The sequence below is a fragment of the Panthera uncia genome, chromosome B4 (assembly GCF_023721935.1).
Source record: "Panthera uncia isolate 11264 chromosome B4, Puncia_PCG_1.0, whole genome shotgun sequence".
Lineage (NCBI taxonomy): Eukaryota > Metazoa > Chordata > Mammalia > Carnivora > Felidae > Panthera > Panthera uncia.
This window is the reverse complement of record NC_064809.1, coordinates 56,170,376-56,187,854: the sequence shown is the minus strand read 5'-3', so window position 1 is coordinate 56,187,854 and position 17,479 is coordinate 56,170,376. Positions and strand designations below refer to the sequence as shown.

At 36.0% G+C, this 17,479-nt stretch overlaps 1 protein-coding gene across 5 annotated transcripts in view; it reads left to right on the top strand.

Moving 5' to 3' along the window:
• SOX5 (SRY-box transcription factor 5) overlaps window positions 1-17,479 on the top strand; it is a 1,013,639-nt gene that overhangs the window by 141,071 nt on the left and 855,089 nt on the right. For all 5 annotated transcript variants that reach the window (XM_049627167.1, XM_049627170.1, XM_049627165.1 and 2 more), the window contains exon 2: window positions 6,682-6,763. The gene's annotated coding sequence lies outside the window, so the exon portion shown is untranslated. The remainder of the gene's footprint in view (window positions 1-6,681; window positions 6,764-17,479) is intronic.

Sequence of the window (17,479 nt, the reverse complement as noted above, 5' to 3'; positions counted from 1 at the left end):
GAGATGAGTAAAAATAAGAAAAAAAAATTAATGGATTTGAGCCCAAGTAAATGAAACTCTATTATTTAATTATAGTATCTGACTGTGAATATAAATGGGAGATGTAGAGCGAGTACTTTTTCTGCAGTTTGGATCATAGAAAATTTCATGGCTAAAAGGAGAAGTCTGATACTCTGAGCTACATGCCAGAGGTTTGATCCTTCATAAAATGAATCAGGGAGTATAAAATATATTTTAGGATTGAGGACAGTTCCTTTTGCACACAATTAAGTGTTTTTACAACTAAAGTGAGTAAAAACTGCATAATGTGGAAAATACGGCAGTGTCCTTGAAATTTGCCACTTTGTAGAACTGAATAGATAGAATAAGACTTACTGATACACGATGGAAAAGGACATACTAACTCTTACACTTTCATGTTTGGAACCTCTTGTGGGGAGTGTCTGCAGTAATATCAATGGTTGGGCCATTTATTTGTTACCAATTGCTATTTTTGGCATGCACGTAAGTTTAAACCCCAGTGTCCTGGTTAAATTCCAGTGTAGATGAGTGATGATATTCCATCTGACATGTTCTCATTTTGCATTTCTTAAGGAAATGAGGCATAACTGCATTCCCAAGCAGACTTTTGATATATACTTTAGGTAAAAATCTAATATTTTTATTCTTCATTTTGTAGTTGCATATCATTAGACCTTAGTTCTAGGTTCGACATTATCACTGACACACATGTGACCTTGTGTAACTTAACTTCATCTGAAATGTGAAATGTGTTTTGTATAAAATAAATAATAGTCTAGGTAATTGTTAAGCCTACTCACAAGTTTAATAGACTATGAATTGTTGATGGTTTACATCCTCAATAAATACAATGAGACAAAATTTTGTCCAGACTTCAAAATTTTTCAAGTTTCTATTCGTTTTAATGCATTAGAAAACACATTCTCTTAGAGATTATCTTTAAAAGTTGTCCATCCAAAAGATTATATACATCAAATGCCAGAAATCTTGATGTTTCAAATTAGAGTCAGGTTCTCCACTCCTCACCCCAGCTAATCTCAATTCATTTCTCAGTTATCTTTTTAGTGGAGGTATGAATATATGTGCAATTTAGGTGGAGGGAAACAGGAGAGCTTGGGGAGAAAACAAAACAGTATCTCATCTAGCTACAATTACTCTGATGTTTATATTTTTGATTTGTCAATCTCACATATTTGTAGAAAATTTTAGTAGGGCATGATTCATGACATACTTCATTCAAAGTGGTAAAATGATGACACTATCAGACTATGATAAATTATGTATATATTGTCATACCTAAAGCAATAACTAAGAAAGCTATACAAAGAGACTCTCAAAAATACTGCATATAAATCAAAATTGAATTATAAAAAATATTGAGAGCAGAAAAAAAGAAAAGAGAAATGAAAAATAGAGAAAAGCAGAAAACAAAAAATGAAATTTCAGACTTCAGCCCTAGCATATCGATAATTATATTAAATATAAATGGTCTAAATATAGCAATTAAAAGATTCTCAGGGTGTATTAAAAATCAGACCTAACTATATGCTGTTTATAAGAAATTCTCTTCAAATATAATGATATAGGCATGTTGAAAGTAAAAGGACAGATAAAGATGTATAATGAAAATATTAATTAAAAAGGCAGGAGTTGTTATATTAATATCTGATACAGTAGACTTCAGAGAAAAGAAAAATTTACCAGTAGAAGAGAAGGCTATTACATAATTATAAAAGAATTGGTCCATCAAAAAGACATGGCAATCCTAAATATGCATGCACTAAATTATTGAAATGTAAAATACATGAAGTAAAAGTTGACAGATTTGAAAAGAGAAATAAACTCACATATAGTTGAATATTTCAACACCACTACCTCATCAATTGATAGAAAACTAGACAAAATCAACAAGGATATAGAAATCTCAACATCAGACTCTAATTGCTATTCACAAAACTGCACCAATCAGCAGCAAAATACATATTCTTTTCATGTGACTATGGAATAAATACCAGTAATGACCATATCCTGGATCAGAAACAAATCTCAACAAATTTAAGAAGAATTAAAGTCACATGGAATGTATTCTTTGACCACCATGGAATCATATTAGAAGTGAATAACAGAGGAGCGCCTGGGTGGCACAGTTGGTTGAGTGACCGAATCTTGATTTAGGCTTGGGTCATGGTCCCAGCATCATGGGATCAAGTACCATGTCGGGCTTTGCACTGAGCATGGAGCCCCATTAAGATTCTTTCTCCCTCTCCCCCTCCCTTTGCCTCTCTCCCCAACTCCTGCTTTCTCTTTCTCTAAACTAAAAAAAAAAAAAAAAAAAAAAAAAAGGGGGCGGGGAGGAGTGAATAACAGAAAGATAACACAAAAGTCTCTGAACACTTGGAAATTCAGCAACATTCTGAATTATAAATAATAATCCACGAGTCACAAAGGCAGTCTCAGAGGACATAAATAATACATTGAACTGAATGAAAATAAAAATCCAACATCAAAATTTGTGGGTCAGAGATAAAGAAGTGCTGAGAGGGATCTTTACAGCCCTAAATTCATACATTACTCATTTGAGATTTTTCCTTTTTTCTAATCTAACCTTCCATTTCAAGAATCTAGAAAAGGAAGAGCTGTATACACCCAAAGAAAGCAGAAGAGAAATAATAAGAACAAATGCCAAGAAAATTGAAAGCAGAATAATCAATGAAAAAATATTATTTGGAAATTTTGATGATACTGATAAATCCCTGCAAGACTGACAAAAAATAAAGAGAAAATACACAAATTACCAATATCAGGAATGAAAAAGTGTATGACTGCAGACCCTGCATACATCAAAATGATAATATGAGGATAGCACAAACAACTCTATACATATATATTTGACAACTTAGATGAAATGGACCAATTCCTTAGAAAACACAAACTACCACAACTCACTTAATATTAAATAGATAATTCGAGTATCCCCATAATTAATAAAGACATTGCACAGACAATTTTAAAACTTTCAAAAAGGCATATTTGGTCCCAGATGTGTTCACTAGAAAGTTCTAACAGACACTTAGAGTAGAGAAGTAACACCAATTTTACAGTGTCTTCCAGAAAACATTTATTTTATGGTAGTATTATCTAGATACCCAAGAAGTACAGTAAAAACAAACACACACACAAATATCCCTTAAGGACACAGACACAAAAATCCTTAACAAAACATTAGCAAATAGAATTCAGCAATATATAAAATGGCATATATTTCATGATCACTGGGGTTTTATTCCAGGGATGCGAGGCTGGTTAGTACTTGAAAAACTATTAGTGTGATTCACCATATAACAAGCTAAAGAAGAAATGTCATGATTCTATCAATTCATACAGAAAAAAAGCATTTGACAAAATTTATCACCCATTAATGATAAAAACTCTCAGATAAATAGGAACAGGGAACTTCTTCAGTTTGATATAGATCATTTATAAAAAGATGCAAAACAATCTACAACTAACTTTGCCTTTCATGATGAAAGACTGAATTCTTTCCCCTTAGATCACGAGCTAGGTCAAGAATGTCTTACTCACCACTCTGAATATAGTACTAGAATTTCTAGCCAGTTGAAAAAAAAAAAAATTAAAAAAAATTAAAAAAATTAAAAGCATAGATATCAGAAAGAAAGAAATAAAACTTTTCCTATTTTCAGGTGATATTTCTGTTTATGTAGAAAATCCCAAGGAACTTAAAAAACACACTTGTCAATCTAATAAGTGAATTCACCAAAGTAGTGGGATATAATATAAACATACAAAAATCAATTATTTTCTTTTATAATAGCAATGAACCTGGACACCAAAATTAAAAATACAATATCATTTACGATTACTCAAAAAAATTACTTAGGTGTAAATCTAACAAAACATGTATAAGACTTATCTGCTGAAATCTAGGGATATCTAAAAATAGATATACCATGTTCATGGATTGGAAGACTCACCATTACAAAGATGACAGTTCCCCCAAACTGACATAGAGTTTAACATAATCCCTATCAAATTTTTAGAAAGATTTTTTTGTACATGTAGACAAAATTATCTTAAAAATTATATGAAAAGGCAAAGGAATCAGAGTATAATGAATTTGAGTTAGAAAAATAAAGTGACAAGGATTAACTCACCAAATATCTAGATTTATTATATAGCTATAGTAATCAAGGCTGTATGTTCTTGGTAGTGAGAATAGACACATATATCAGTGGAACAGAACAGTGAATCCAGAAATTGACCAACACAAACATACTTAGTTGATTTTTGACAAAGGTACAAAACCAATTCAATACAGCCTTTTCAACAAATGATATTAGACCAATTGGACATTCACAGGCCAAAAAATGAACCTTGACCTAAGTCTGACAGCTTATACAAAAATTAACTCAATATGTATCGTGAACTGAAACGTAAAATTTGAAATTATAAAATTTTTAAAAGAAAAAAAGAGTCTTTAGGATCTAGAGTTAGGTGATGTTTTTTTGAACTTTCTGCCAGAAGCACAATCCATAAAAGGAGAAATGATAAATTGGATTTTGTTTAAGAACTTTTGCTCTGTGAAAGACCTTCTATGAGGATGAAAAGACAAGCTACAGACTGGGAGAAAATATTTGCAAACTATGTATCTGACAAAGGACTAATATTAGGAATATAATCTTTCAATCTACAGTAAAAAAAAAAAATCCAAATAGAAAATAAACAGAAGACATGAAGAAACATTTCATAGGAAAGTATATATAACAGATAGCAAATAAGCCCATGAAAGATGTTCGGCATCACTGATTATTAGAAAAAAGCAGAATGGCTAAAATAAAAAATAATGACAACATGAAATGGTGGCAAGGATGCACAGAAACTGGCTCATTCATGCACTGCTGATGGGGATGTAAAATGGTACAAGCATTCTGCAAAATAGTTTGGCAGATTTTTAAAGAAAACTAAACAGACAACTCCAGTACAACCCAGCAATTGCTCTCCTGGGCATTTATCCCAGAGAAAGGAAAACTTTTGTTCACACAAAAACATGTATGCATATGCTTGTAGCAGCTTTACTCATAATAACTTCAAACTGGAAACAACGCAGTGTCCTTCAATGAGTGAATGGTTAAATGATCCGTTTGATAGAGCACTACTCAGCAATAAAATTGAGAGAACTATTGATGCTCCAACTTGGATAAATCTCCAGGGAATTCTGTTGACTGTATGATTTCATTTTTATAATATTTTTGAAGTGACAAAATTATAGAAATTGTAAGTTGATTAGTGATTTTCACTGTTTATAGAGGAGGTGGGATGGGAGGGAAAATGGCTATGGCTATAAAAAGGAAATTGGAGGGATTTTTTGTCTTTTTTTGAGAGAGTGTATGAGGGAGGGAAAGATGGAGGGAGGGAGAGAGAGAGAATGAAAGAATGAGAGAGAGAGAGAGAGAGAGAGAGAGAGAGAGAGAGAGAATATGCGAATGCTAAGCAGGCTCCTTGCTCAGCACAGAGCCTGATGTGGGGTTTGATCCTACAACATGACCTTACCTGAAATCAAGAGTCAGACGCTCAACCAACTGAGCCACCTAGGTGCCCCAGGGATTTTTAAGATGATGGAAATGTCTGTCTTGACTCTATCAATGTTAGTATCTTGGATCTGATATTGTACTATAGTTTTGCAAGATGTTACCACTGAGGGAAATGAAGCAAAGAGTATAGGAATCTCTGTTTCTTACAGCATTAATGATCTCAAACTAAATTGTTTTACTCAGATAGCTTAAGGTGCCTGCGTGGTTTGGTCAGTTGAGTACCTGACTCTTGATTTCTGCTCAGGTCATGATCCCAGGGTTGTGGGATTGAGCCCCACGGTTGGACTTTTCCCTGAGTGTGGAGCCTACTTAGGATTCTTTCTCTCCCTCCCTCTGCCCCTCCTGCCCCTCTCCCCTACTCTGGAGCGCTCTTTCTCTCTCAAAACTAAAAAAAAAAAAAAAAAAAAAAAATTAAGAAAAGGATAGCTCTCTACCGCTCCTAGATCAAAATCCAAAGCCTTTCCTTTGTCCTTTCCAAACTCACTCATGTTCTGCTTCTCTCTCTCTTACCTAATCATGCTGCAGCTGCAGTGGCCTTTTTCTATCCCTGGACATGCTTAGCATGCTGTCACCACAGGGCCTTTGTACTTGCTATTCCATCTTCTGGGAAAACGCCTCCTTCTGATTTACTTACTTTATCCTGGTCTATGTGTAATACTCTCTCTAAAGTAGCACTCCTGTCACAATCTATTCCCTTATTTGGATTTCTTCTTCTCAGTAAAAACATATTTGGTACTTTAAAAAATTTCACATTTGTAGGATGGGAACCTTAAATTCCTTTGTATTCCTTCACTTTTCTGTGTTACGGAATTTGGAGCATTTGATTTAAAAAACAAACTGAAGAAGCTGATTTCTAGTTTCTTAACTTTTTTTTTTCCTTCAGCTGATGTCTAGGTTGAATTTATGGGTTCTATAGTAGTAAATGTTTTGTATTCTGTCTTGCTCAGCTTATCACAATCTACTGGTATTTCCCCAACAGCTAAGATGTGAGAGTTGGCCTCCTTACACAATGAATCTTCCTCTAAATGACTTAACTCTAATTCTTTTCTAGGCTTTTTAACCAGTCTGTGGTGTAAAGACACACTTCCAGAGGATCCTTAGAAGTCTTGGACAAGCTTACCCTTATGTGGCAGGTATGTCTCTCTTTACCCAATAAGCATGTAGGATGTGTAAGGTTTTAAAAAATTTTTTTTTAAATGTTTTTTTCATTTTTTGAGAGACAAAGGCAGAGCACAAGTGGGGGAGGGACAGAGAGAGAGGGAGACACAGGAACCAAAGAAGGCTCCAGGCTTTGAGCTGTCAGCACAGAGCCCAATGCGGGGCTGAAACTCATAAACCACGAGATCATGACTTGAGCTGAAGTCGGACACTTAACCAACTAGCCACCCAGGTGCCCCAAGACATGTAGATTTCTTTATTCTTCTGTGGCTAATTCTAAATTGTACTTTTTGAAGTTTATTTATTTTGAGAGAGAGAGACAGAGTGAGAGACAGAGACAGAGAAAACATGAATGGGGGAGGGGCAGGGAAAGAGGGAACGAGAGAATCCCAAGCAGACTCCACACTGACAGCAGAGAGCCCAGAGCCTGACTCGGGGCTTGAACTCACGAACCATGAGATCATGTCCTGAGCATAAATAAAGAATTAGATGCTTAGCCCACTGAGCCACCCAGGTACCCCCTACATATGTTTTGATCTTCCATTTAACCATGTGGAAGCAATCTGAGGTTGCATCTGAGTTCTAGGTAAGGTTATGAGATACCAAGGGGTATCTTTTGAGGGGTGTCATACCTGTTCCTGGGCTGCCATCTCTTCATTAGCCACAGATTTCCTCCTATCCCTCATCAGTGCTTGTAGCCAACTGCTGAGGCATACCTTGATCTTCCTTTGAGGATCTTCTGCTCTCTTTCTCTAAGCTTCTTTCAGGTACCTCCTGGGCATATCCTACTGAACCATAAGACCCTTTCTGGGTGGGATGAAACTCTTTGCTCCTGGCATGCCACTCTGAATTCAGCACAGGATACTTGCAGTATTGTTCTTATTTCATACTATTGCATGAAGTCCTTTGCAAGGCCAGTTGGGTCCACCTGCCGGGACATATCACTTGGCCATTTCTAAGGTCCAGACTGTATCCAAGAAAGAAGATCCTTCCCCCAAAACCGTTATCTCCCACCAACATCTTTTGGATTTCTCTCTGCAACAGTATCTTGAACAAGCACAACTTAGGAAATCAATCAAAAATAATTTACTTCTTTTACTTGTTTCTTTAAAGTGAATTGGGAAAGGGTGGTGGGTATTCCCTTGCCTTTAAGAAAAAAAAAATCAGTCTCAGGCAGGCTCCATCCCTAATAGGACTAATCTTAGATTAAAAAAAGAAGAAGAAATTCTTTTTGGCACTTTAGATTCCAAACATAGTCTTCATTTTGAAATTAGAAGGTTTAATCTCAGACCATAACCATAGCTTGAAAGTTAGTTTAATATCAATCATCTCCTCTCTCTTATCTGGAGTCATTTATGGGTTGGGCCAAAAGTTGTATGGGGAGAATTGTGTTTTTTTATTTTTTTTTTCTTTCTCTCTTTTTATTTGTCACTTCCTCTCCCACTGGCTAGCTACTGCTAAACCCCTGGTTGGAGTATGGGAAAGAAGAGAAAATAAATAGCTTAGGAATGTTTTGTACTTGAAATGGTGCTATGTTAAGCTGGCTCCATGCTTTCTGGTCCTGGTGATGTTTAAAACTGACACCCACTTGGCCACTTTCGGGGCACTTTGGTGGCTCCCCTGCTGGACCCATCTGGCTTCAACTCCCTTGACTTGGGCAGGGCTTCTCTTCTAGCTATTTCCAGGGGAGCCTCTGGTTTTCAGACAGTCTGTTCTACATGAACTCTCATTTGGTATATCAGTGATACTTCCAGATGGTCATCTTGGGCTGCAGGCTGGTTCTCTCATATGTGGCCCACACCTCCTTGATGAAAACATGGATCTTATGAACCTCTGTGGATAGGAGGGGTGCAGGTGCTTCTCAGATTCCAGAGCTTCTCCTAGCCTGACTCTCTTGTCCTCTGGATTTTCAAGGGGAGAATCAGTCAGCAGTCCATTGGGTTTCCCAAACTCCAGGGTATGCATTCAGGCTGTCTAACTTGTTCCTTTGAAGCCTCTCTAAATGATTGAGAGACAAAAAGAAGCACCTTCCATCCCTCTTACTTAGGGGGAGGTGGGACTTACCATAGAGTAGCAGCTCCATCCAAGAAGCTCTTCATAAAGCTTCTCCTAATCTCTGTTCTTTTGATCCTTTACATTATCTTGTTGGCTTTAGAGCCATCCAACCAGTCTCATGATTTTCTTTTAAAATCTTGATTTTTGATCTGGCCTTTTACTTTAGAATTTTATATCTATTTAATGGAGGTAACTCAATTGAATCTCCTGAACCAAAGGCCTGTCATTCTGACCTCAGTAGGATGAGTTGAGGTGGTAGGAGGAGGGTAAAGGTGCAATTACCCACCCCTAAATTGACCTGGATCCACTAATGTCTATGTATATCTTGATCACCTTATTATTATTTTTTTTTACCTAAAGGGATCTAAATCTGCTCTAAGCTTTATTAATACATAGGAGAATCTCTTCTAGGTCTCTTTTCTATACATGGGAATCATTCCAATTTCCCAGGGTATCTTAGGCTTTTGAAACTCAAAAACCAATAATGGACACTCTCTCCTACCCCATGCTCCCCTGCTCTGACAATAATTTTCCAATTCTATGAGTGCAGAGTATGGCAACTTGACTGCCTGAATGGGGAGAGAAACAAGATTCAAGGATATGAAATAAAATACTTCAAATATTATATCTCAAATGATAAAAACATATATCCTACCCTCTTTTGAATACCTCTAATGTGGTTTTTAATCTTTATAATGGCACTACATCCTTTACATTAAGGATTTGACATTTGAGGAAACCAGGTATATTAGTCGGCTGGAGCTGCCATAACAAAGTGCCACAGAGGGGTGGCTTAAACCATGATTTTCTGTTGTTGTTATTGTGTCGCAATTCTGGAGGCTCAAAGTCCAAAATCAAGGTGTTGGCAGCGTTGGTTCTTTATGAGGGCTGTGAGGGAAGGATCTATTCCCACTCCTTGGCTTATAGATGGCATCTTCTCCCTGTCTCTTCGCATCATCTTTCCTCTAGAAGTGTCTTTCTCTGTCCAAATTTGCTTCTTTTTTTTTTTCTTTTTAATAAGGACACCAGCCATATTGGGTTAGGGCCCACACTTATGACCCCATCTTAACTTAGCTAATTATAGCAATGACCTTATTTTCAAATGTCACCTTCTGATGCACTGGGAGTTAGGACTTCAACGTATAAATTTGAGGAGGGTGTGTGTGGGGCACAACTGAACCCATAGCACCAGGGTTCAAAGAGGCCCAATGACCTCAGTGTCACACAGACCTTGAAATGCTTTTTCAGGGATTCCATAGCTGTGTAACTCTAAAGCTGGTGTTCTTCCTGCTGTACTACAGTTGATCTCGGATGGATCTTGCATGCAGGCTTGTGTAATGAGAATACAGTCTTTTCTTTAAACAACCAAACCAGCCTGGTTGAGGCATGGATCTATCCAGGAATAAAAGCTTATATTTATCTATAAGGTGTATCATCACATGAACTCAGAATAACATGCCTTAAACAAAGAAGAAACAGGAACATGTTTGCGGAGAGGTCCAATATGAAGCCATTGCACCATAAGCTGGAAAATGAACTTATACCTGAACTAAGTGTTTAGGTGATATGGGATTCAAATGGCTCTGAAGCTACTAAAAGGGTATCAGCTCTTATTTGGGGATATTATTCCTATGGCCTGTGGTTTGCAGTTTGGTGCTTTTAACCTGTATTCATATCTAAATATGCTGTGTGTATGTGGGCTGCTTCACGTAGAGCATATTTAAACAATATGTAATAAAACAACATATTTAAATCATACACAAGAAAAAGGGTAAAATGTTTGCTATAAAGTCTCTGCAGGCAGTTACTGGATAATGATAATGATAGCTTTACTAAAAAAGGATAAAATATATTCAGCTTCAATGAGGATTATATTTAGGGGAATTATCAGATTATTTTGGATATTTTCCTTTTAAAAACAATTCTTTAGTGCATCCTAGGTGGGAGATAGGAATTATAATGGTGATTCAGAAACGTGGCTTCATGCATCTGAACATAATTTGAGTCTTGTAGTATTCGTCACTGTTTTATTCCAGATGGCAAAAAATTATTATTCCTTCCAGTCAGCGCTTGAAATATATACCTACAGAAATAAGTCCATTATAAGATTTTTCTTGCCAAAACTCTAATAGATGCTCACTTACTGAGAAATATGTGCACTGAGAAATATTTAAGAAAATACACTTTAATGAAGCTGCACTAATGATATTTATTTAGCTAATTGTGTACAGGGATCTAAATATGATTTCAAGTAAAGTAGACTGTTGGCCATAGAAATAAGCCTGGCACAGGTGTGCAGAGTTTTAAGAGAATTAGATAGCAGATATAATGAAACTTAGAGTAAGTCTCAAAGAAGTATTTTATTATAAATTAGATTTCCTAGTATAAAACAAATAGAGCCACATAACAAAAGTATTTTAAAACAAGGGTAAAAAAACTGCTAAAATATCAATAAGCAGAAGCGACAAAAATAACCTTTTGGCATACTTGCTTCTCCTCTTTTTTCATTCATTTGTTCAATTGAGGATTACTGAGTACTTAATGCAGGCACCTGGGGAACGATGGCTAGGACAAGGTCTCAGCCCTGAATGAGCTTTTAATGTATCAGGGGAAACACACAGTGAATGAGCCCTGATCACGGGTGGTAAGTGCAGTACTAGAGGAGAGTTAGCCAACAAGCTTGCTATCAACTCTGTCGTCAGGTCCGGGAAACCTTTAACAGGTAAGCTGGGATAGAAAACCAGGAGTAGAAATCTGTTAGCTGGAAAAGAGAAGAAAATATATTTTTGTTAGAGGAAAGAGCATCTGCTAAGGTATGGGAGGATTGAAATAACATTACGAGGAACTGTAAATAATGCAGCATGTCTGGAACAACAGAGAATGAGGTTGGAGAAGTAGGTGGAGGTGATTTCATGGAGGGATTTGTGCCAGGTACACTGTTGGCAAGAAAGTTTTTCAGGTAGTGAAGGAATGTGTTTAGAATTTCATTTTAGAAAAATTAATCTTCAGCAATGAGATTGGATAGATGGCTTAGAAATTACTAACCTTAGGAACTGAGGGTTTGGTAAGGAGCCAGATATAGCAAGAAGCTGAAATAAAGCTTAAATTAAAAACTCTTGGCTTGCATGGGACTCTAGCATGGGTAGGAACTCTAAAATATGTTCTCATGGTCATATGTTTTTGTGAAATTTGTAACAAGTGTGTTTTTAACTTCATTTAGTCGTATTTTCTTTCTATATTACTACCCTGTGTTATGCTTCTCTTAAAATTCTCTTACTGTTGGATGGCATCGGTGATGCAGTTTTTGTATTCACAATTTTTACCGTCTTTTCTGTCATTTTCAAATTATATAAGCTTAGGCCTCACTTGGTAGATCCAGCTCCAAGATGAGAAATGAGTGGCAGGTTCTTAAACCAAGGCAGAGATGAAGAAGCAAAGGATGTGGAAGACTAAGGGGGAGGAACTGTCGACTGTTGGTATGAAGGAAAGATAGTGCCAAGTTTTCTTCTAATACTTGGTGAATGGTAGGGGCAGGTTACAATCATAAGTAACTGGGTATTGAAAATCTTTATGTGTATGTTTCATATTTTTGGATTTACAAAAAGGGTATTTACCTGTGTCAAAGTATTTTCAATGGATTTTGTTATCTATTACCAAATTGCTTTTCAGATAGATTGTGCCATTTAACACTGCTTCAGTTAATGTGGAAATGGGTTTTCTTGTTTACGCCCCCACTAGCACTGGGTATTATAATTTTAATTTTTTCAAACTAAATTATTTGGTAAAATTAGTACCTACTTTCAATTTTATTCTGAGGTGAGATAAATGCCATCCATTATTGTTAGCTCTGCATAGGAATCTATTTTCAGGGGGTAGTTATTGTAGCCTTTTCCTGGTAGTGATTTAGGAAGCATTAGGAGGTAGTTATAAATCTTTTATGTGAGTCGTTACGTTATACACTCTAAATGCATACGTATATACACACATACATATATTATAAAAGTTAGAAATAAGTGGGGGTAGAACAGTTTTATAGATCAGATTGTTTTAAACCGGGTATTGGCAAATTTTTTCTGGTAAGTACTAGATAGTAAATATTTTAGGTATTGTCGATGAGAGGGCAAATTTGAGGATATTATGTAAGTACTTTAAGAGAGGAAAAAAAATTCCACAAAATTTATTGACATAGTTAAATATATAATAATAATTAAGGATTTTTTTTATAATAGAAGTCTAATAATGAGAAAATATTGAATTATTTTGAGGGGGAGACATTTCATAATTGTAGCTCAAAGTTAATGTTCTCAGTCATTTAATTGATTATAAATGTTCATTCATTAAATCATCTCATTTCACAGGTGGTGAGCTAGATTTGGACTATAGACCATACTGTGCCGATCTCTGTTTTAGGCAGTGACATTTATAGGTCATTTTTCCATTAGGCTTTGTTAAAAAGTTTGGTAATAAGTTTCAGTTCTGTTACATACTTTATTTGAACTTTTTGGCAGATCTACACCTTGGAAAACATTCCTCAAAATGTGTGCATGCGTGTGTGTTTGTTATATGTGTATAGGGTGTGGATGGTTTTATTCTGCATTACCAATAGAAACGGGGATATATATGGGGTAGCAACACTATGACAATGAAGCATTTGGTCTATTTAGGTTACCAGAGAAGTGAAACAGGAAACTAGATTTGACAGGTCCAAATTTGATCTGGTGGTATAGGTACTGGAATGAGTTTGAATGCTCCTTGTTGACTTTGATTTGGCTATAATTGGTCTTGTTCATTAATGTCTGTTTTTGCTAACTTTTGGGGGTTTCTGCTTTGGTTTTAGCTTTGCTGGTCCTCAGCAACTTTCCAAAATGTTTCATTCTTTTCCGACCCTCTTTCACAAACTTGATATCTTGAAATACTTTTTATAATTTACATTTCATTTGCTAATGGTTTTTGTGGCAAGGCTACCCAGTTCCTCTGGTTTTAAGAAAGAAAAGAAGGAGGAAGGAAGAAAAGAAATGAAATGGAAAGATATGAAAATAAGCAGGTCATTTAACCCACTTCAGAGATGGGCCATTTATCTCCAGAGTTTCAACTGGAATTTGATTCCCAAGTCTAAGACCAATTTTTCCTTTAAACTCTCAATGAATGGTTTGGGAATTCTTTTCAAACTTAGGGAAGTTCAGCTATTTTCACGAATATGCTGAATTATAGAGTAGATTTCTTAGGAGCTGACAATTGGATTGAAAGTTTATTTTATCTTTTTTAGTCAATATGGGCACAAAGAATGGGTATCTTTCTAATGATCTTTAAAGATACTTCAAATGAATGAAACTTGATTTCTTCAAAATACAGAAATTTTTTCTTACATTAATAGTTCATAAAATCAAATATTTTGATTTAATATTTTGTTTAATGGAGAACTATGCTATACCTATTTACACAATGAGTAAAGGGGTCTGTATTTTTTACTGATAATGTGTTATAAGACTGCAATTTGTATGTTTCTGAGAGCACAGGAGAAAAACCATCAAAATTAAATTTTGGAATTATTTCCTTCTCTTATTTATTTTCATAGGCTCTTAGGAAAGCAAGGTTCCAAATTCATCTTTCCACAGTCTTCCCACCGGTGGCTAACTGAGCATGCTCTTCTCAACTATTATCTTGTTTTTAGCTGCTGAAATATGTGGCCATCTTAAAAAAAAAATTAATTCCACATTTTGTTTCTGCTTTAGATGCAGAAGGTCTTTGTGATTTTTTTTTTTCAGAAAATTGGTACCTAATAGCTTTATAATTCCAAGAACAAAATTTTCTGTAGATACCATTTTTAAAAATTTTTCACTGAATTCTCCAATTATTGTTAAATACCAGTTGGATTTACTGTGTCTTAAAATAAAATTATTTTAATAGATATTTATACTCACAATTATTGACAAATACTTGATGTTATTTAAAAAAAACATTTTTTTTCATCCAGGAAAGGAATAAATTATTTCATCAGAGACAAAACAAAGCTCCAGAGCCCTTCATTCTGGAGTTCTGCTGTAGGTTTGAGGAGAAGTTGGAGGCAGTGTGTACACACGAACCTACATTTTGTAAGATTTGCAAAGCAAGCTATTTTAACCGCAATCATTTGTGACCAGTGCTTCCAACTTTAACCTCCCTCCATTCCTTTTCTGTTTTGTGGTGAAATTGGAGAGGCCATGGCTTTGTTTTGGTCTGGAGGAGGGTCTACTGAAGGAGGAATCAAAGTGGGGATACAGTTATTTTAAATTAAGTGTAATACAGTTGTGTTGTTTGCAAACACTTCCATGTATCATGAAGCTATTTGATGATGTTCCACCTTGGAACTTTGACTAGAATATTTGACACACAGAGGCCACAATGGAGCCCAGGAGCCAGAGGCCACATTGTCCTATGCGTGCAGATGGAAGGGTGAGACTAGGTTTGGAACATACAGAGCCAGAAGCTACTCTGTGGAAAAACCCTTCTTGTTATTAGATGTATCATATTATAAACAGAGGATATGGTTTGTATCAATGCCCAGTCACAATAGAAGTTCTTCCTGTTAGGAATTTAATGACTGATGCAGTTTATACTGTTCTTAACACATTGTATATTTTTTTTCAATTTTTGATGGATATTACACAAATAGAATTTCTCGAATATCTGTATTTTTAGGGCACAAACTTATAGCAGTGATACAGGCAGCAAGAACCACTGTGTGTGTGCAATTGCATGTTTTCTGAATTCCACTTATGTATAGTTGAAAACAAATTTTGATTCAACATAGTAGATACAAGAATGGATTACCTTTATATTTTCTGTATGGAAAATGATATTTACAAAGAGGTGGAATAAGCAGCCAACAACTGTAGGGGGAAAAAGCATCAGAGAACTGTAGTCAGGGACCTAATTGATATGAATATTCTGTTTTATTCTAGATTTTGTGATTTTTTTTCATATTTCTCAGCATTTTAAAATAGTAGTTTGTTGGGATTTTTGCATTGTGGATGTTTCTTTTTAAAAAAATTTTTTTTAACTTAAAAAAATTTTTTTAACGTTTATTTATTTTTGAGACAGAGAGAGACAGAGCATGAATGGGGGAGGGTCAGAGAGAGGGAGACACAGAATCTGAAACAGGCTCCAGGCTCTGAGCCGTCAGCACAGAGCCCGATGCGGGGCTCGAACTCACGGACCGTGAGATCATGACCTGAGCCGAAGTCAGCCGCTTAACCGACTGAGCCACCCAGGCACCCCTAAAATTTTTTTTTTAACATTTATTTATTTTTTGAGAGACAGAGCCTGAGCTGGGGAGGGGACAGAGAGAGAGGGGGAGTCACAGATTCCGAAGCAGGCTCCAGGCTCCGAGCTGTCAGCACAGAGCCTGTCGCGGGGCTCGAACTCATGAACCATGAGATCATGACCTGAGCTGAAGTCGGATGCTTAACCAACTGAGCCACCCAGGCGCCTGTGGATGTTTACTTTCATATTAAACTAATCATTTTAATTTGTATTCTCTTTCTAAAATTGCATAAGCTTTGTGGCCCCACAAAACCTGGATCTACATAATACTTATTAAATATTTAGATACCATGAAGGCATAGAGCCTAGTATATACTTGTCACTTATTTTTGTATTTAGAGTTGAATGCATCTCCATAGTAACAATTTGTTATTGTTCAGTGATGACTGGCACCTTATATAGACATTAAGTAATATTAGTAAGCTGTAGCTAAGAAGAATTTCTACTTTCTCAAGATCTTGAGCTGATGAAATGATTCATTCTACCAGACATTTTCTTATGGGTGAAAACTATTAAAAGTTCTTCATTTAACCAAGAATTTTGATATATGGAAACAATATTTAATCATTTCCTTCAGTCACCTTTTCTGGCTCAACTTTTTTTTTTTTTTTTTCTTTTTTAAAGGAAGGAGAAAGAAGGAGGGAGAGAAACAGAAAAAGAAAAAGGGAGAGAGAGAGAAAAAGCTTCAGTAGTCAGAAGACTCTGACCAAGTTGGGTTATAACAGACTGGTAGGAGAGTCTCAGAACAGGTTCCTCAAATTCCCAAAAGTGGCGGGGACATAGTCAATGACACTCCCAGGAAAGTAGCAAAGTGCTACTAAGGTGCTGTCTATAAAAGTTTTTCCAAATAATAAGTTCCCAGCAAAAATTTATGTAACCAGTGCATTTTTAGAATGATAGTATCTACTTGTGTTTTAAACAACTCCTTGTTACAGGCAGTACTTACAACGTTTCAAGGAATTAAGCCCATCATCTTCCTTTGGTAAACACATTTTTCACTTTAACACAAAAACACTGTTTTAAGCATCTTATCTTCCAGTTGTACCTGGAGATTCAGGCATAATCTATGCTTATATAGACACTCCTTTTTAAACCAGCCACTTGGGGCGTATAAATGGATAAGAGGTCACAAAGATGCACCCAGGGGTGACTGTGCCTGCATAGTTCACCTGGTTACGTGTTAATTTTTTAAAAAAAATTTTTAACGTTTATTTATTTTTGAGAGGCAGATCATGAGTGGGACAGGGACAGACAGAGAGAGGGGGACACAAACTCCAAAGCAGGCTCCAGGCTCCAAGCTGTCGGCACAGAGCCCGATGCAGGGCTCGAATCGA